The sequence below is a fragment of the Phyllostomus hastatus genome, unplaced genomic scaffold, assembly GCF_019186645.2.
Source record: "Phyllostomus hastatus isolate PE091 unplaced genomic scaffold, TTU_PhHast_1.1 phas_contig_40, whole genome shotgun sequence".
Taxonomy (NCBI): domain Eukaryota; kingdom Metazoa; phylum Chordata; class Mammalia; order Chiroptera; family Phyllostomidae; genus Phyllostomus; species Phyllostomus hastatus.
Window position 1 is genome coordinate 27,937,872 of NW_025333872.1, and position 17,063 is coordinate 27,954,934.

Here is a 17,063-nt window from a genome sequence, read left to right on the forward strand (position 1 = left end):
CTTAGAAAACTGATTTCTCCCCTGAACACGTCCCACCTCTAACCATGGACAAACTGAAAAGTGAAAATTAGATTTTCTGTTTTTTTCCCCCACAAGAAGACAAAAAAGACAATCCCCCTGGCCCCACAACATTCTTTCACCATTTCCCCGTTCTAGCACCCCATTTTAAATGATGATTAGCGCATCAAGAATTAGCCCTAGTGTCAATCTTCTCTCCGTAAACGCTGTGGCTTTGGTTTCAGGAGCCATGTCCCATCTCACAAGTTTGGAGGTGCCCCGTGGGAAATGACCATGTCGCACAGACCCCTGCCTGCCTGTGTCTCAGGCGATGTTCTCCAGTACCTGACGCACGGCACACAAACACAGACGGTAAGTGCTTGCTGAATTAAACTTCTTTTAATTAATTGGAGGAGAGCCAAGAAAATTTCTATAGACTTTACTAAATAAAAGTGGTTAAGCATTTTCAAATACATTCATGGAAACACTTAGGAGATACATTTTGATTAGAATGACATAAGATGTGGTAGAAACCAGTGGAACTTAAAAGGGCGATTAGCTTCTACATGTTCTCCTATTAAACTGTCTTCAAATGCAGTTTTAATATGTACAAAATATAAAAACTAAATTTACAAATAAAAATAAAAGATTATATAGAACAACATTTGCAAAATTTTGGTCAAGGGAAAGACCTTATATAGTAGGTAGGAAAATTAGAAAGAAAACACAGCTATATTTAACTTATCTTTATATATAGAATCTATGTGTGTGTGTGCATATATATGATGGAGACCCAAAAAACTGGGATTTATTTATAAAAATGGTGTATTTATTCTTTCATATTTAAACTTTAGTCACCTTCAAAGTGTAACGGGGTGCAGCCAATAGGGGGGGCCCCAAATAGGGATTTGGAATGGGGTCCAGAGCTCAAGGTGCCCAGGAAATAGTAAGATGACCTCACCCCTTCCCCCTACAGGTGTGGGGAAGGGACATATGGAGCAGGAACATGCAGAGCTATTTTGTACAGCTAACCTCTGGCATGGTCGTTTAACATATCTATAACCTTTAAGTGGTTGCATAGATATGTTAAATAGCTGTGGCCTTGCTTTGAGCCAGGGGGATGGAAGTGACTTCCACCCAAGACATAAGGGGGGCGGTTAGGGGGCAGGTCCCCCTGGTTATAGTGCCTGCATGAGAGCTTGGACAAGATTGGCTCTGTGACATGGGGCCACACCTACCCAGACCCACTATGGCAGCCCAGTAAAGCTTGAAGGATATGAGAGGGCTAGCAAGTGTAGCAGGTGGTGAGAGGAGTCGGAAATGGGGCTGCAGAGGAAGATTGTCATGGAGATTTAAACCGAGATGCATCAGCTATTAGGGGGAGAACTATGCGGTTTTGCCAGAGTGCAGACCCCCACAGCTTTGCAGAGGAGAACCACTCGGCTTGATCCTGGCCAATGACATAGCTGATGGTGTCGGGAGCCTGAATCTACTTCTTTTCCTGAGATATATAGTACCCCAAACTAGGGCAGAGGGAGAAGGAAGGACTGTGTGTTTGTGTGTGTGTGTGTCTGTGGGTATCCTAAAAGACTTTAATATTTTAATGAAGACATTAGGTCACTACTTTAAGTCTGTATAGCTTTAAATAAACATTTCCTTTCCTTCTCACAAATCTCTGGCATTGAGAGATGTCTTTCCTCTGGCAGCGGACAAGTGAACCTAGTGGGAGGTCCTTTTGGTAATAGTATATTGTACCCCCCTTGGCCATGTTCTGTAACAAAAGTACTCTCTATTTGATGCTATAGACCTATTGAGACTTTTTTCCACTGTTCAGAATAGTTTTTGAACTCGTCGATTTTGGTACCTTTTAGTGCTTTGATGTTTTTTGTTTCAGTTTTTCCACATGGGAAAAACGTTTCCCTTTGAGGACTTTCTTCATCTAGAGAAACAAAAAAAGTCTGTGGGGGTGAGATCGAGTGAATAGGGAGGGTACGGCATAGGGGGTCCTGCTCTGTCGGTCAGAAACTGCTGAATGCTCAGCACATTGTGGGCAGGTGCACTTTTAAATTACCCATCATGAAATGGGCAAACACTGGTGAAAGAGACTTAAAAAAAATTCACTGAATCTGAATGCTCCCTCTTGCAACAATGCCAGTTGGTACCTGGTTACAGATGGGTTCCTAGAACACTCATCTAGTAGGGGAAGCCTATACTACAAGGGGCCCACCCTCCAGAAGATAATTTTGTTTGTGTGTGTGTGTGTATGTGTGCATACATATATATGTGTATTTAATACCTACCTTATACAAAACAATGAATTGAGGAAAATATATGCAATTGGATATTATTAGAAGACAGATGACAGGTTATTATTTCTGATATCCAATTGGCTACTAAATAAATTTGTTAAAATTTTTAAAAAGAAAATGTACAGCAAACATTTTCTTTCTCTCTGATGAATCAGGGAAATGAAAAGCACGCAAAATTAGGTGAAAATTTTTAGTCATCACATAAGTGCACACACAACAAAGGTAACATTATCTGAGGCAGGCCCTTTACATGGCTGCTGAAAGTGTGAATTGCTTGAGGAAATACAGCAGACTTCACAGAGATTCCTGTCGAATAATACCTACTAATAACATTACTGCTGGCTGTCTTAGCTCAAACCATTCTAGTAAACTATCAGAACTGTGTGTAGGGTAAAGTAAAATCATGTTCACTATTAAAGTGATAGGTCCTTATATATTTTTAAATTTAAAGCGATATTTACCAGCTCAGTAATTTGCCTGATGCAATAAACTCAACTTCAAATGACATTTGGTGGCTTTAAACCAAATTCTTCCTTTTAGAATGCCGATCTGTCATCATTCAAGACAACGTGATGTTGACTTTGAAGGTAATTCCAAAAGAGGAATTTCCAAAAATATATGGGAAATAACAATAATCAAATTAGCACTAATTTTTTACAAATGTGCCAAAACTTATGCATCCAGATACATGTTGTTTCAGTTAGAGTAGTCACCTTTAGAAGCTGTGGGCTAATTTGACTGTTTGACTGATTATACATAGGTTGTAGTGTGGTGTGTTGAAGGCTACTGAATGCAACGTACAATGCTTAATTAAAATCTTTATTCTTTTATTACAAAAATTAGTAACAGTACACTATAAGCAGATTTAAGGTAGAGGAATGAAAAGTAGTGGAAAGTAGTGGAAGCAATCTAGTAGTGGGTAAGATTCTTGTGTTGAAGCCTCAGAAGTTGTAACAGTTCTCTTTAAATCTCCATTTTCCTGGAGATTTCCATTTTGGTTCCAAAATATTGGTGTCTGTGTTTATTTTTTCATTTATTTCTTTGCTTATATTTTTAGCCCAGCAGCTAAATTATTTTATTAGTTTTTTTTTTTACCAAAAGAAGGTTTTAGACAAAAATTCTAATTTAACTTCCCTTTTGCTCTGTCCTGAGAGTCCTTAATGACAGTTCCTAAGGCAGATGTTTTCCAATAAAGATTAAATGAATACTTTCCCAGCTTCCCACTCGGGGCGGCTGTGTACACACAACTCCACACAACTCCAGGGAGACATCCATCTTTCTCGGTGTGAGTGACCCTGCATCACACCACTCACATGCAGGAAACACAAATGACACTCTCTGGGCTGAGGATGCAGCAGCCTTGTTTTACCTCACTCTTATCTGACGTGCTTCAAGCCTAAATCTTTAAAGTTTCCGGTCTGAAAGGCATCTCCTTCACCACTGTTATTGTACAGTACTAAATGCTTTGTCCATACTACTTTAAAAGCAATTGTTATGTCCAATGAGATTATTTTAAATTAATTATATTTGCTATTTCACTGAGGACTGTGCCATTATATACTATTAAGCTAAAAGAAAGTGCTACTTACTTTCCAAAGATACACCTCCTTGGGCAAATGTTGAAGCACAGATGTCAATTACAGTCAGTTGACTTCATCGATTGTTTCCAGTGAAAACACTCATGGTATTTGGAAGGATTTTTGTCTGTGTAGATAAAGCCTTTTGATTCACTACTGACATGCTAGAGACAGTGTTCAAAGCATTCATTGTCATTCCCTAGAGCCCCCAGCTTCCCTTGCAGTTCACTTTGCCTAGATGACCACCTCTTCCTTGCTACAGAGCACCGGGAGGCGTGGGGGTGCATATGGTGCAGCTCCCAGACTGAGGAAGCTTCCCAAAGGGCAATAGACTGGGATGTGAGGGAAAAGTCACATTTCTTGGATCTGAGGGTCAGTTTGTGGCCATTGTGCTCTAGCCAACCTAACTAAAACAATGCATTTAGCATTTTAACAACTATATATATTTGTTAAAATATATATATTTATAAATATATATATATTTACATATATATTCCAAAGCAGTTAAATATCACTTCCCTCCCTAAGTTTCCTCCTTACCTTTATGTCTCTTCCTTGGCAAAAATTGTGCAAATATTCTTCTATATAGTCTTCTGTTTTTGTTTTTAAATTTAGTTTTTACATTGTTCATATTGAAATTTCATTTAAAGCATTCAATGCATCTTATACAAGGTGGCATCTTAAATTAGATAAAATATCTTTGGTCATTTGGAAGCATTTTTTATATCTTATATTACCTTCAGATTATTATTGGGTAAATACACCATCATTGGCCTGTAATTACCCTTGTGCATAGAGTGCCAAGCCATGGTCCCTTTAAGTGGCTGTACCTGCTTTAAATCTACTTCTCATACCTGTTCTGAACATTCTGTTCTAACTAACACATTTTTTTGAATTCTGATGCCATTGCAAGTTCTTTCAGTTTCATCCTCACCTTTCACGTGGGACTTTGTCCTCAGCCTTCCTTTTCTAGCTATAACTTTTTCATCCCTAGACCACTGATTTCCAAATGTGATCTATGGAAGATTCAGCTTCCTCTCCTTTCTCCACAGTTGCCTCCGGCCTCCAGACTCCAGCCCTGGGCCCAGGAGCCCTGTGCCTTCGCACGCAGTGAAGCCTTTCCTCTCTGAGTCTCCTGTTGTGCTTATTTGGACCCCTCAGTCATTCAACAGCAAACCTCAGCGGGTGGGGAGAAGGGCCAACCCCCTTAGGTGGTAATAGCAAATCGAGTGCAAAAACCATAATCATACCTTCTTTCCCAAAGTGAAGGTTTATAATCAAACACCATAATACACTGTGAAAATTCTAGGAATCTTGGCTTGTTAAGCAGTTTTCACAATTACTGGATTTTTCATAGGTCCTGAATTCCCATGTGAATAGAGTTGGAAAAATTCTTGTTTGTAAGTTTATTATTAACAGGTAGCTAACTTTTAACATGCTGCACATAGTTTTACAGACTTGATTAGAGTGCATGGAAGACACTAGCCAATACTCTGAGATCCTGCAGGAAATTATTACTTCATAGAGATAATCATTTCTCCAGAGAGACAGGATTAGTTGTATTTCAAGAATTTCTTTTTTTGATGATACCATGGTAGTAATTTTTCCTTCATGAAGATAAACTGGTGTTTGGACAAAAAAATTCCTAAATGTTCAGTTACCTAAATTATTTTATCTGTTTAATATAATCTCATGCAACTATTAAAATAAAACTAGGAAGACAATGATGATACATGAAAGGTTAGCCTGAAGCAATGGTAAGAGAAAAGGGCAGAGCACAGCATTTTTGTGCTTTCATGTTAAAATCCCAACCACAGCTCTGAGTCAGGACTTTAGCTGTGTAGCCGTTTGGATTGCAAGTGATCAATAAACATTCTTCATATTTTGGATGGACTGAAAAAGGAAGGGGTCCTGCTGGGGATTCTGTTTCCATGAGAACCTGAGTAGCTTTCCCGGAGAGGCCATGGCTGAGCACAAAGGGTCACCACTGTTGGCTCTCGTCACTGAGGCTCACGGTAACTATGGAGAAGGTAGGATGGAGAGGGCACAGGGATTGCATGTTGCTGCTGGAAAGTTTACCAGGTAGACATGAGAGAGTGTCCTGATACTTTGTGTAGAGACACCGACAAAAGTTTGGGGAGGGGTAAGGGTAGGTGGGCAGGGGCAGGGGACGAGTACAGCATGTTTGTACTCAGTTCTGAGTACACTATTTAGCAAATATCACTTGGTATTTTCTTCAAGCATAACCTCTTCTATATGCCCCCTCCTCACATTTCCAAACGCTTGTGGCAAATTTGGGGTGAACCTGAAAACTAAAAAGAAAGTCAAAGAATGTGCTGAACAGTGTTTGGTGTGTGCGTGTGTGCATCTGTGTGTGGGGGCATGTCATACACAGAAGGTAAAAACTACCTGATCTGTGATATAAAAAGGAGTTTTAATAATGTCAAGAGGAGGATCAGTTTTCCTGTTCAAAGCATTAGTGGTTGGTATAGAAGTGAGGCCAGGATCACACTTATCACAGGGTGCAAGCTATGGCCGAAGAGAAGGAACTGGACAACAGAGAGGAGGATAATAGTCATCTGGATGCTCGTGGCTCCCGAATTAAATGGGAGGAAACTCATCTCTCCATTGTATCTTTAGTGTGTATACTCCCTACATGTGGTCTTGGGAAACATGAGTTATATAACCACATACAAATGTACGTAGAAGGCGACATTGAATGGGACCTTTCTCAAAATTCTGGAGCCAGTGAGAGTACTTTGAGATTGGGGCCTGTCTACTACAGTTGTTAAAATTTGGGATTTAGAGCAAGAATGCTTGGTTTTGCATCCTGGTTGCCCACTTCCTGATATATAATCTGCAGATTTCATAAATTTTGTGCTTCAGTTTCTTCATCTGTAAAATGTGGTTGTTTTGAGGATTAAATGAGCTGATACATATAACATGACAAGAAGAGTTTTGGGTGCATAAAAACTAGCTATGAAGAAGGAGATAATGATAATGTTTAGAGCTCCAAGATGAAGAAAGGAAGCCAGTTCATCATCCATATTTAAAAGAAAGAAAGTACTCAGCATTTGGATCTAGGCATCTCTAGATCTCATTTGGAGATGGCAGAACTGGCTTTGTAAGTTCCAGCAAACACTTCTACACTCCTCTGCTTATCTTACAGACATTTTAAGTATTATGTTAAGGTAATTCTGGATAACAGAATGCAGACTAGGCTTAACACAATAGCGGTTTTTATTCTTGCGCACACAAAGTCTGTGTGTGCATTCACCAGAAGGTGGTTTTCTTCTGTGAAGTCCAAAGAACCAAAACTCCTTGTGAGCTGTACTCTGATCATTGCTCAGGGCATACCAGTCTTCTGATTCAAGTGACAGATGAGGAAGAGAAAGCGAGAAGTCACCAGCCCATTCTATGTGTCAGACTAAGTCATACAATCCCACCTACAAGCCAGTGGGGCTCTGATGCTTAGTCTGCTCGGGTTGTGGTCTCCCAGGGATGTGAGAGGGGAAGCATGGACCATCGCAGACAACTAGCTCTGCATTAGAGAAAGGAAGAGGTTAGAAGAGGAAGATGTGACTTGCAAGAAGGGGATACCAGGCACCTCATTCTTGACTAAATGCTCACTAAGCAGCTAACTGGCAGAGGCCTCCCAGCACGACACCTGAAACAGAAGGTGAGGGACATGCTGGGAGAGGCTGATGTGTGTTCTTTACAGTGAAGGGGTCAAACATAACAAGAAGACTAGAGCTTAGTCTCATGTGGTGATTTCATCAGGCAGAGACCGGAGACCTCACTAGAGCAGATGAATCACGACATGTGTGGCAGCCCTTGTTTTGGACACATGTGAAGAAAATGGGGGACAGGCTGCTAATCCATCAGAAGCCTCACACAAGGACCTCAGGGGTTCCTGTGGTTTTGTAAGAAGGTGCATAGAGTTGAGAAGGAGGCAGAAGATATGGAATTTTTTTGGCAGCTGTGGGTAGGTGAAAGGATTGCCCACTCAGAGAAGGTTTAGATCCCTGGTGTCACCAGAAAGGGGATGTGGTTGACACTCTATGAAGGGTTCCTCAGTGAAGGAGGAGGGTGAGGCGAGGCAGAAGAGTGGCCCTAAGAAGTCATGCACAACATCTGTTGGATGAGCAGAGACCATTGTTGGTTGAAACCCCAAGGACTAGGCTTTAGGGTCACCTCCCATGAATAGGCAACCAGCTATGTCAGACCCCTGCCGCTTTTTCTGTTTCTTCTTCCCACGTGGCACTTGTAGAAGTGGGGTGGGACAGGTAAAGAGCAGACTGTTCTTCTTTGGAAATCCAGGTCCCAAAGGCCAAAGATTAAGCCTGAGCAGTGGGGAAGGGAAACAGGAAAGCAGAATTTACAACGAGAATTGAATGATGCCATTCTAGTATCTGAAAGGGGCCAGAAAGCTATGTAATCTCCAGGGATACAGGGGATCAAACAAGGAGATCCCATGGTTATGGTTAAATACAGGGATAAGAAAAATAAAACAAAACAAAAAACAAACAACCCCTCCCCCAACATGTCATGTATGTCCCTATCAGGATCAGACTGTTGGGTGAACTGGTTTTGAAAACTCATAGGTATAAAAGCTGGGGGTGAGGTTAGAAGACACAGCTTTTCCTCTAGAATCTGTTTGTATTGATGGACTTACATGGGCCTTATCAACTGACTACCTGCCAACAAGTGTTTACCAGAGGGAGGAAGTGGACTGTGTGCCTGCTAAGCTTTGTAATGTTCCAGAGCTTGAGTGGCCTTGCTGTGGGGCAGAGAGGGGAGGGAGCAGAGAGGAAGAAAGGGGCTGTTTCTCTCCCTCCAGCTGGTATGAGGAGCCTTGGGTCTGGGGACTGGAGAGCAGCCCTTTGGAGCAGCAGAGACCAGGGAGAATCTTGGAAATTTAAATATTTAGAAGAGACCGTTTAGAACCCAGGAACTCCTGCATGAGCCGGGGAGGCCTTGGAGCTAATGACAACCTGTCTAATCTAATGGTTCAACTATTGTCATTCATACCTACAAACTGGGGGACCTGAAGATGGGTGAGTTGCAGAGGTGAATAATTAAGAGGGATATTGATTTATTCACTTTTTATTCAGAAATATGTACTGACTATGTACTATGTGTCACACACCATGGCAGATGCTAGGCATATAATGGAGGGTAAAATATCTAAGCTCTGCCCAGCACACTTGTGAAGATAAACGTGGGGAGCTTGCAATGAGTACTTGATCTGGTGTGAGGGTGGAAGAGGATGGTTCAGGGAAGTGGCACAAGTTGCCTTGTGTTAGGGTAATGAAAACCAGTGTTTCATGTTCAGGACTTCCTTTAATGTTGTTTTAATAGTCCTCTTATAATAAATAATAATCATAAGAGGAAAGAAAAGAAAATCTTGGCACTGTGAACCAAATGGATAACAGCTTTCCTGTTTCTCCTTAGAGTCCAAGTAAATTAAAAACCATTTAACTCTCTGATGAAAGGTCTTCATCACCTCATTTCTACTCACTGTTTAATCCAGAGAACATCTCCCATTTGTTCATTCCATTTCATGCGGGGTCCTGGCACATCCTGTTCATTTCCCCTTGAAACAAATAATGTCAAAGATTTCCTCTTGGTCACTATTGTAGTTTCAAAGTCTGTAAGTAGTTTCAGAAGAAGACTGTTAAACAAAGTTGTAGATCTATTGCCTTTGCCTATTTACACCTTGAAAGCTTAGGAACCAGAGAGCTATAGTGGCGATGAAGAAATGAATCAAGTTGTTATCTGAGGAATTCAAGACAGGAGTGCCTTGAAAGCAATGAGGAGTCTCTTGTGATTGTCAAGTTAAGCCTGAGAAAGTAGATTTAGATGCTCAGGTGGATTGCAGAAGCTGAAAAGGCAGTTAAGCTAAGGGTGAATTAGAGTATCCTGAATTCCCACCTATTCCTTACACACACACACACACACACACACACCCCTCTACTCACAGAGCTTCAAGATGTATAGGTACAAGAAGAGCCTGAACACTTCTAACTCTACTGAGGGCAGAAAATAGGCTAAAATATGAAATTTTTCATACATTTAGGCCTTAATAGCAGCACATGTGTTTTCTGTTCATTGTAATGCAATAGCACGAGTGGTCCTTTCTGCCTGAGGTGTATATGATTCTCCCAGCCTCATGATATCAATGTCAAACTAACCACAGGCACAAAACAAAAATATCAAAGTCAAATTATAGTATTTGCACAGACTCACTTGCACATTTGAATTGAGGAAGCGCTCAAAGACTTGCATAATCCCAGGCCAACTTCTGTCCAAGGCAGGTCTCCATCCCCGACAGTGACTGTCACTAGGGAAGTGGAACCTTTGACCATGATTTCAAAGCATAGGACAAAGTGTGTGTGTGTGGAGGGGGAAGAAGTGACAGGAACACAGATAAGGGAGAAAATCGATTGGGTTCGTTCTGTCCATGGTGCCTGGATAAAAGAGCTGCCTAGTTGTACATAATGCACTTGCTGACCACAAAACAACTATTTTGCTGTCTATAAATACTTTGTTTTTCTTAAATTGCCTCCTGGGCTAAGTAAAATTTTCACTTCAGTCTTAAAGTTTCATTTAATAAACTAAATTTAAATAATTATAGAAAAATTGCTGTGGTTGTATGTAAAGTGGGAGGGTTTTGCTTTGGACACCTATTGCTTTGAAAATATATACAACATATTACTTATGTAGGGAGAAAACGAATTAAAACATGAAAAATCTTTTATAAAAGTCAATAAAAGTGCTCATGAATATGCACAAAAAATTGACTCACTTGGGTGCTTAAGGAAGTGTTTAAAATGTACAAAAGTGTTTACATTACTCTTTTCACTTATGGTATCAAGGTAATTCTCTTGTCTTAACCTTAACTACTTTCTTAGCATGTACATTTCTTCAAACCTGGCATATAGCTGCAAGTATTGGCTGGGTTCAGGGATATGCTCTGTGGAAACTTCTGTTAATTAGGTTATTCATTAGTGAAAACTGTTGGGGCCTTGAGAAGTAAGGTAAAGATTGACAGATGGAAACCCAAAATATTGGCAGGGTTATGAGAGGTAACTAGGCCTGCTAACTGACCTTCAGAGAGACTCGCCCACCGCATTTTCAATGCTGGAGCGAGGCAGCTCTCCCCACCAGGTAGGACTGAAGGATGGAGAAGTGGAGGGCCTCACTCCCAAAGATGATGGAGGGTGGAACCGAGCTGAGCATGCTAAATTTATTATTAAATTCCCAACCTGAAAAATTACTCCACCTCTCTGGGTAAAAGGGAGTAAAAGGAAGCGAGCAGGAGGGTTTAGGGAAAATCCTTCTTCATTGAAACCTGAACAACTGTGAAAATGTGTTTCTCTCTAGTGGAAATGACTCCTTAATCCTTTTGGATTTTTTTATTCAACACTCTTGGTGGCTGTAGCACATGGTTCACGGTGGCTTTGAGGGATTAAGCATCAAAATTTAAAACATGTAATGTAGTGCAGTTGGTAGTATTGCTTTGTAGTGCTTTGAAGCCTAACATTTTCTCTCATGTCCTAGGCTCAGAGCTATGCCAATATGCTTGGGTGTATTAACGAATTATAAACCGACTAACTGGTGATAATGCTGACAAATAAGTCACAAAGATCTTCATACTTTACTTTAAATGGTCCAGTTCCGCAAACAAATCAACGACACTTTGTCTTGCCCTGCAGATGGTTGTTCAAATAGATCAGTTATGCCATCATTCAGAATTTTACATTCCAGGCTTTATTCTAAACACAAACAAAGGTTGTGTTTGAGGTCTTAGAAGCATGGGAAATGTGGTATTCTTATAAGATACAAACATTAAAATTTCTTCAGACATACCCATTTCTGTCACAGTATAAACTGAAAAAAACAAAAAAACCCTACATACATACATATAATCATATTGTCTTCTATAAGAATCATGTGGGTTATGACTGCCCCAAAATGAAGCTATTTTTGGAAAGACAAGCAATGAATGAGAGATATAAAAGCTAAGCTGTTTCAATGCTGTATCAACACACTCTTTTCATAAAATCTACAAATCTTAGCTTTCACAGTGACATTGAAGAAACAAACATGACTGAAATAAATATAAGGTAGGTGTTACTGTCTCAATTTCTATTGAACTCTACTGGACAAGGTTTAATACAAAACAGTGAGGACTGAGCCAGGAGTTGCATCATTTGATTCTTTGGTGGCTGCTAGACAATTTCTTACAGTTTTGAGGGGGGAAATTGTTCTTGGCTCTCATCTGTGAGTATATGCAGGGACTGAGGGCAGCTGACTAGAATTCCAAAATGAAAGTGCGTATTTGTAGTGCGCACGATACTCTGTATCAAGGCTGACTTGTAGCTGGGGCTGTTTCCCCTTCATTTAGAGAAAGGTGCAAGGGTGCCCTCTTGGGCACTGGTGCAAAAGTTTTCCTCTTTCTTGAATTCTCTGGGCTCTCAAGTCAGAAACTTCAAGGGCCAACAGGCTTTAGCCAGCTGAAATAGGGATAGCAGCAGCATAACTGTCAAGGTCAGGTTTGCTAGTAATTGCTAATTCCACCTCCTACTGTCCCCTGGGCCTTTGCTAACAATGTGTGACATTACCATGCCGGCCAGGCCCAGTTCTGAAATAAGAAGACGTTACAGCTGCTTTGGTAGTTGAATGACTTTTTTTTTTTTACTGTATTTTGACTCTTTTGGCAATAATAATTATGTTCCTTCAGTAAACGACACAATACTGTTTTTTTAAATGCCTTCAAGTTAATATCATGTAATTGTTGCTTTAGCCATGAAAACCGCAGAATCTGAGGGTTGGAAGTACATTATAGATTATGTAATCTAACCTAATTGTTCTATCAAAGATAAAGTAAAAGGTTGGGATTAATATAACACACTTTAAAAACCGTAAGATTTGAATCTAGAGTCTGGTTTTGAACCTCAGTTGAATTAAGTTTTCATTACATAAGGTTTATAATAAACATGTGAATGAGTCAACATAGACATTCTTTCTACTTTATATATAAAGCTATTAAAGATCATGGAGATTGAGTGATTTATCCAATATCAAATCACTAACTAGGATCGAAACTAGTAAGGAACCAGTTTCCTGACTTCCAGCTAGAGTTTTTTTCCGCACACACATGTATGAGCCCAAACTCAAACTAAGACACAAGTCTGCCCCTAGCTAGTTAGAATACTGTTAATCAAACTTTGATTGAGTGTCAAGTACTTTTCTGGTGACGAGGGATATTGTTGAATGGGACAGTCTGTGATATCCAGGGAGCCAGCCTCCAAGACGAACCCCCAGTGATTTGCTTCCTGGTGCATGTCCTCGTCTAGTCCGTCCCTTCTCACACCGAACAGGGGTGACCTGCGTGATCAGTAGGATGTTATGGGATGACCATGTGTTACCTCTCAGGCTAAGTCGTAAACACACTGTGGATTCTGCCTTGCAGAATCACGTGCTCAGAGAATTCAGCTACTGTATTGTATGGACACTCCAGCCGCACCATGGAGAAGGCCATGCATAGAAAGGCCATGAAACCTCAGCTGGATAACGAGCAAAGCCCTGCCAATCTGGTGTGTCAGCTATCTTGGAATCAGATTTTCGAGCCCCGGTCAAGCCTTCAGGTGACTGCAGTGCAGGCTGACATCTAAAAACTGTAACCTCACATGAGACCCTGAGCCAGAACATCCCACCTGAGTCATTCCCAAATTCCCAACTCAAAAAAAAAAAAAAAGCTGTGTGAGACAGAAACGTTTGTGGTTGTTTCAAGTTGCTGAGTTTTGGGTGATTTATCATGCAGCAACTAATAACTAATGTAGAGGGAGTGATAAACACATACATTAATAAGCAGACTAGTTTCAAATATCAGTGTTATGAAGAAGATAAAATAGGACGATATGGTGGAGGGAAGGTGGAAAAGCTGCTTTGTTAAGTAAGGGTGGGGAGGAAAGGCTTCTCTGAGGAAGTAACATTTAAGTTGAGATATCCCTGTTCATAAAGAGGCAACCATGGAGAGATCTGGGGCCAAATAAACTCAGATGGAAGCAGCAGTAGGTGCAAAAACTCCAAGGCAATAAAAAAGCTTGGCATGTTTAAAGAACAGAAAGAAAGTCAATTTGGCTGAAGTGCAGTGAATCAGGGAGAAAGTTGAGGAAGATGAAGTAAGAGATGTAGGCAGGGCCAAATCACCGAAAACTTTGAGGGTCATGGGAAACCATTGAGGACTGGTAAACAGAAGAGACCCGTGATCTGACTCGCACTTTACAAAGATCTCTCTGGGTATTGCGTGGACACTGGAGATACAGCCAGGAATACCATCAACTAGAGGCTGAAGAGAGGAGTCTCCACTTGAAGTAGGGAGGCAGGGGTGGAAGTGGGAGACTAGCTGGCCTTGGGACACATTTTGAGGATAAGGCTGACAAGATTTGGGCTGGGTTTGAAATGTGAGGGAAAGTGGAATTGAGGACAGCTCATGGCTGTGAGACCTGTGGCTGAGAAACCACCCTTGGCTTCAATTTTTTTCATCTGAGAAAGAAAGAGAAAGAGAGAGAGAAGGAGAAAGGAGGGAAGGAAGGAAAGAAGGAACAAATGAAGAAAAGATAACTAAATCTTTGCTTGTGAAATGCCACACTCTATGGGAAATTTCTTTAAAAAATATTCAGCACTCTGCAGCTTCAAGAGATTTTTACTACTAATAACCTTGCTCAAGTTCATAATATATTTTCTGTTTGAGGAAGGCAGCGAATACTGGCACAAGCCTGGCTAGTGAGATGCACTCGTGATTCGGAAGGACTCCTTGCTGGGGGGCGGGGGGGGCCTTATTAACTGTTGTATGCAAAGTACATCGTCTCTAGGGGCACCAGGCGCCTGGAGTCCAAGTTCAGCATTAAGCCATGTTCCTTAAAAGAGAAGTAATTTTCAGAGAAATAAATTATTTTTCCTTTAGAGAAGGAAATGTTTAGGATTACAATTATAAAGAGCTTTTATAAAATTTTTGTGTTTTATGGAGATTTGTTTAATTAAGATTTTCTAAGTGTTGTAGTTACTGCTTCATGAAGACAGCAGTAAAAAGCAACTTATTTCTCCTTCGTTACCTTCTTCCCATGTAGGAAATTTGGTTCTTACAAATAATAAAGTCAAAAGGCAGTTTTTACTTTTGTACAATCAGGTCCTGTACTTAGGTATTAAGTACTTATTTATCATGCCAGCAAGTATTTCTAAGAATAGCACATCATGATTCAAAAATGATAAGGCACACAAATATGTGTACTGTTTGTGTTTGGAAAAGTAATAAAAAGTTCCATCACACTTTATCCTACAAGGGAAGACCACCAAGGGCCTCTGCAGCTGCGCTCTGTCACAGCCTCATGATGCACTCTGTGTAAGCTGTTCCCTCGCTCATTCACACACACACCCCAGCTACTTAACATACAGTTAAGCACATTTTCTAAAACACAATGAAAGTTCATTCAAACACCAAACAGATGTGAATAAAAAGGAGAGGGTGGTTTAAAAATATTTCTGTTGCTATCAGCAATCATCTCATCTCATGAATGGCATTTGGCTATCAGTGTAGAATGTGAATAAGGCTGGTGTGGTTGCTGTGGGTGTTGGAAGAACAGCAAGTTTCCCATTTCCAAACTTGAGAATGTTTACTGAAAGTTCATTATGCTTTAAAACCATATTTTAAAGGAAATATCAAGTTAAAATGGAGAGTAATTTGTATAGATCAAGAAATGTTTTTTTTCCACATATTCCCAAAGATATAGCCATGTAAAAATGTTACAGAAAGTAATTTTTAAAAATACTATTTTGGGAAAATTTCCTCAATCTGCAAAAACAAAAATCTTTAAAATACTTTAAAAATTTCCTCTTGAACCACTTTCAGCCAGACACTTTAAATAATTAGAAATAGTTTTTTTCTTTCAAAAGATACTGTTTTATGTAGCCATTACCATTAGATTACTGGAAAATTAGAAAACATAAATATACTCCAGCAAATTGATTGCATATGTCATTTATTTGATAATGCGGAGCAATAAAAGATTTGATGGTGGAAATAAACTTTCCAAGTATAAAGCCTTTATGAATATGGACATATTGGTAAGAAGTCCACCCTAATTAAATGCCAACCGAGTCAAGGCAAAGACAACTATGGTGATAAAAGGAGCAGGAGAGAGTGACTATATACTTCAAAGTAAAAATATGACCCGGATAGAAGACTGAAATTGGAAAGCCTGACCTCTTGTATTAACTATGGGTGACAAGGGCATGTATATATCTAACCCTTATGTGGAAAATAATATTTGTATCACAGAACTGCATTAGTCAGAGTTCTCCAGAAACACAAAACTGATAGGATGTGCACATATAGAAAGATGTATTTTAAAAAATTGGTTTAACGTAATTGTGGAGGCTGGCAAGTTCAAAGTCTGCAGAGTAGGCTGTGGAAGACCAGGAGGAGCTGGTGTCCCAGCTCGAGTCCAAAGGCAGTTTGCTGAAAGAGTTTCTTCCTCCATGGAAGAGGTCATTCTTTTCCTTAAGACCTTTAACTGATGGGAGGAGGCCCACCCACATTATAAAGAATAATTAATTTATTTCCTAAAACCCTATTGATTTAAATGTTATTATAAAAAATACCTTCATAGTAACATCCAGATGTGTTTGACCAAACATCTGGGTACTGTAGCTTAGACAAGTTGACACATTAAATTGAGCATCACAAAAATATAGTATATCAGATGCTTTCATGCATCGATGGTGGGTATATTAACACTTCAACAATTTTGGAAAATAATCTGACCATTTTATTAAGAGCTTCAAAATGTTTATAGTCATTTTTACCAAATAGCTACATTTCTCTATTATAGAAATAAAGCTAAATGTCAGCGCAAAAAAGCATAAACCACAAAGGAAAAGATGGATAAATGTGGCATATTAAGATTAAAAATTTGTGTGGTGTAAAACACCATTAGCAAAGTTAGAAACAAGCTGTCAACCAGGAAAGATATTTGAGACACATGTAGCAGATAAAAGATCAGTAGCCAAAATACACGAACTCCTATTCTACAATCAATGAGAACAAGACTTAAAACCCAATTGAAAAATGAGCAAAAGTTACAGGGCAGTTCTTGGAAGAAGACACCCAAGT

The 17,063-nt window shown here is 39.9% G+C and overlaps 2 long non-coding RNA genes across 3 annotated transcripts in view; one reads left to right on the forward strand and one right to left on the reverse strand.

Annotated features, from left to right (window-relative positions):
- Positions 1 to 7,105: 7,105 nt before the first annotated feature.
- Positions 7,106 to 10,261, reverse strand: LOC123822083. Its single transcript, XR_006786211.1, has 3 exons — positions 10,133 to 10,261; positions 9,405 to 9,534; positions 7,106 to 8,226 (listed from the first exon to the last, which is right to left on the reverse strand). It is a non-coding gene; the product is annotated as an uncharacterized LOC123822083 (long non-coding RNA).
- Positions 8,639 to 17,063, forward strand: part of LOC123822082 — an 80,359-nt gene continuing 71,934 nt past the window's right edge. For both annotated transcript variants that reach the window (XR_006786209.1, XR_006786210.1), the window contains exon 1: positions 8,639 to 8,940. This is a non-coding gene — a long non-coding RNA (uncharacterized LOC123822082). The remainder of the gene's footprint in view (positions 8,941 to 17,063) is intronic.